The sequence below is a fragment of the Otolemur garnettii genome, unplaced genomic scaffold (assembly GCF_000181295.1).
Source record: "Otolemur garnettii isolate 467f Iridium unplaced genomic scaffold, OtoGar3 scaffold00044, whole genome shotgun sequence".
In the NCBI taxonomy this organism is placed as follows: domain Eukaryota; kingdom Metazoa; phylum Chordata; class Mammalia; order Primates; family Galagidae; genus Otolemur; species Otolemur garnettii.
Genome location: NW_003852439.1, coordinates 6,956,846 through 6,960,890, shown reverse-complemented (window position 1 = coordinate 6,960,890; position 4,045 = coordinate 6,956,846).

Below are 4,045 nucleotides of genomic sequence, written 5' to 3'. Positions count from 1 at the left end.
CTCAGGCGAGTCTCCCGCCTCTGCCTCCCAAGTAGCTGGGACCACAGGCGCCCGCCACAACACCCAGCTATTTTTTGGTTGTAGCCGTCGCTGTTGTTTGGCAGCCTGGGCTGGATTTGAACCCGCCACCTTAGGTGTATGTGGCTGGCGTCTTAGCCACTTGAGCCACAGGCGCCGAGCCACATAGCCTTGATGACCAGGCTGCCTCAGACTTTCCCAGAGAGGTGGACCCCAGTGGGGAGGGGCACTCTAGTGGTCAGTCTAGGTGGCCAGGGAGCTCTGAGAGGAGCTTGCTGGGAAGAGACTCTGCAGTGGGGATGGCAGTGGCAACAGCCTGTCAGTTCCTTAGAGCCCCAGGTATGCCCTACCTGCCCTGGGCTGAGGTCCACAGGACTGACCTGATCTGCCTGGAGTGTGGCATTCTTCTGCCCCATGGCCACAGCCAACTCTTTGACATGCTCCGGGCTCAGGCCAGACACATCAGCACATGTGAAACCAAGGAGGCGGTCTGGGGAGAGGCTGGGGGAGAGGCCAGGATGTGCACCAGAATCACCATTCCCCCACAGTGCTAATGCTCCCTACAGATACTCCCCCCACCAGGTAACACCCTGAGGGTCTTCAGTGGAAAGAATTGGAGGGCCTGGCACAGCGGGCAATGCTGGCCTCACGCCAGGAAGGACATCCAAAGTCTATAGGCCCCTTGAGCTCCCCTCAAGGCTATGGGGACCCCAGACCTACCTGGTGAAGCTGGACAGATTGGCCAAGACGGGGTCCAGAGGTGCAGCCTGCTGGGGACACAAGGCCTGCTGACTGTGCTGAAACCTGGGCTTAGCTACTCCCAGGATAGGTTCCCCCTGTGTCCTACTACATCTGGAATGGGCCCAGCTCTATCTTGGACTTATGGGCTTGGCCACTGCATGGGCTAGTCATGTGGGTACACCTGGGGGGTGCGGCTCCACCTTTACAAGTGCACACCTATAGAAGCTGATGCACACCATCGATGCCTATTCTCATGTTCGTGCATGTGTGAGTGAGAGAACACAGCCTGGCACCGCCCCCAGGACCAGAAGATCCTCCTTCTTGTCCCCAGAGGAGTCCTTACCTGTCTTGACTCTCCAGCCTGAGTCCTCAAGGGTTGTACCCACCCTGCAAGGGGGGAGGCCACAAGGTTAGTGGGGAGCACATGGGGACTCTTGGCTGTGCCAGCTCACAGGATTTGGAGGCAGAAGCAAGCTCCTGCACCTCTGAGGCCACAGCCCAACTCCAGGCACCGGTGTCTGCACCCTACTGGGGGACCTCTTCTACACCTTCCTCCTGGGACTCAGCTGCTAGGGGAAGTTGACATCTATTTCACAGACACCCCCACTTTAGCCAGAGCTCTCATCACTTGCTGGCTCAGCCTCTGACACTGAGGGGTACATCAGCCTGGCTGATATGCTGGGCATAGTCACCTCCAAGGGCAGAGCCAAGGCTGCCCATGAAGGCACTGGGCACATGAAGACTCCCCCAAGGTCCTGACCCCCAGGCCCTTTGGTTGCCCTCCACCTCCCTGGCAACCCCCCTTATTAGCAGCCCCTGAACTCACCAAGGGTAAGGAGTAGGAGCAGAAGGCTGCAGTGGGGGGCTGTCCTGCAGGACCTCCTGGGGGACAGGGCCGTAAGCAAGGCCATGGTCTGTGGAAGACAACAATGCTGAAACCCCCACCACATGGGCAGCATGGGACCTGCCCCCCGACTCCACACCCCTGTCCCAGGCCAGCAGGGCCCTTGTGGTACCCCAGGGAGCTCCCAGGTAGAAAGTTCTGGACACCTACAGTAGTGCCTGTGCCTCTCACCCCTCCTGCCCAGGTGTGCCAGTGCATCTGGGTCAGCTGGGCTGGGAGGGCCCAGGCCTCAGCTCGTACCACCCCTTCTCACTGGGCAGGGCAGGGTGGGGAGAACCCAGTGTGGGAACAGAGCCATCCTCACTCAGGTTGGCCTCAATTTCTCCACTCCTTCACTAGCGGACTGAGCAGCTTACGCTGGGGATTTGTCCTTAGCTGCACATGCATAGGCTTTGTACATACGTGGGGCCCTGCCATCCCCGCAGGCTGCTCTGACCCCTCCTGAAGGTAGACATGGGTGGGGCACAGCCTGAAGGATCCCTCTGTGCTCTCTGAGGTGGGCCTCAGGGGCTGTGTGGACCAATGTGGGTGGGAGGTGGGTGGGGTAGACAAGAAGTGTCCTCCCAACCTAGGGTGGGCTCCTTAGGAGACCAAGCCACCTTTGACACTTTGCTCTCTCAGGGGCCAGGGGACCCCATGGCTGTGTGGAATGCATCCTCAGCCACCTCCAAAACCAGGGCATAGGCCTGTGCAGGTGCCACCCCTACAGCTCAGGAATGAGGGGCTCTCCCACACTGTCACGTTCTAGCTGCCCGCCATAGGCAAAGAGCCCCGCCTGGTCTGGCCAGTGATAGGGGAACAGCTTAGGGGGCCACCAAACCTCCAGGTGATGGCTACCCTCTACCCACTGCCCCCAGAGAAGATGGGGACACCCTGAGAGGGTAGAAAGAAAACAGACCCCCCCCAACCAGAAAATGAGCAGTGAGTTGGCATGGCCAGACAAGAAGTGTGCCCTCCCCCCCGCCATCTCCCTTCTGACCACAGTAGACCTAGGAGGCCTCCCCAACACCATGGAATGAGGAACTCCCAACCTTGACTCCCCCGTGGGGCCTCTACATCCCCCACACCCCAGCCCAGGAGGACTGAAGGGGCTGTAGGGGTACCTACATGTATCTGCCTTAGACCCACAAGGGTGACATCCATTTTGGAGCCCCCACCAGGTGGCGACAGGATGAGGAGGCCCGCCTGGGCCCCAAGATCCAGTCCTCGGGTAAAAATGAAATTGAACATTCCCTGCCTGCCTCTGGACCCTCTGGAGATGGCGGGCAGGGGAGTGGAGCACAGATTTAGGGATAGCTCTCCATACAGGATCATTTTGTCCACCCAAAGAACAGAGATGCTGAGGGTACAGGACAGGAACCCTTCCCCTGACAACCCCAGTACCAGCCTCAGCCCTTAGCAAGCTTGACTTGGGATCCCTGAAGGGTAGACGGAGATGTCCTGAACAGCCTCCTGGCATGTCCCTCCTCACACCCATGGCGCACAAATGACCATCCCCCAACATAGACCAGTCAGTGGTCAGCCCCTGTGGGTCTGGTGGCAGAGCTTAGTCCCAGGAGATGAGGTTCCTAGGAAAATTCCCACCCCCATCTCTGTCCTGAGAGCCCCCAGGGTTCTAGTGTCACAGTGGCCGGCAGCCCCACCCTGGCAGGAAACATGGGGCAGCTGGTTTTGGGTATCCACAGTGTGCCTTTCACTTCTCTGCCTGGTGGACAGCATAATGCCTAGGGGTCCACCCTATGGCTCCGTCTGGCCCATGTGCAGCAGCCTGTCCCTGCCTGCCCATTGTCTGGTGCTGGGAACCCTACCCGGCATCCGGGGGAAGATCCAGCCTGGGGTCCACCTGGCTGGTCAGCTGGGAGGTGCAAATTCACCACAACCAGAGGAGATGGTTCAAAGATTCCAACTTACAGATTCTGTGCAAGGAGGATACCGTGAGTCGGGAGGGCAGTCCTGCATCTGCTGGTAATGCCAGGTTCTGCCCAGGCAGCTGGGAGCTGCTGCTCATACAGCAGGAATGTGTGGGTGGAGACCCTGTGGAGGCACCAGCCACCCAGGGAGGAGGGGCACCAAGGGCCAGGAGAGCTGTCCTCAGCCGCCCCTTGGGGGCACAGGTACTCACTCTTCCTTTTCTCAAGTGCCGCTGAGGAAGTGCAGGGGCCGTGTCAGTGCCGCTGTGGCACCCCATCACCGTGCAAATAAAAACAGCCAGGACACGGATTAGAAGTACAATGCTTGCAAGAGGTGGACTCCTCATAGGTGCAGGGCGGGCCCTGAGTAACCTCTGTGGTGGCCTTTTACTGAAGCATTATACAACAGGTGTGGAGGGGCCCACAAACTAGGATCACGTCCTTAATGATCACTATGTGCTCTTTCCCCAGG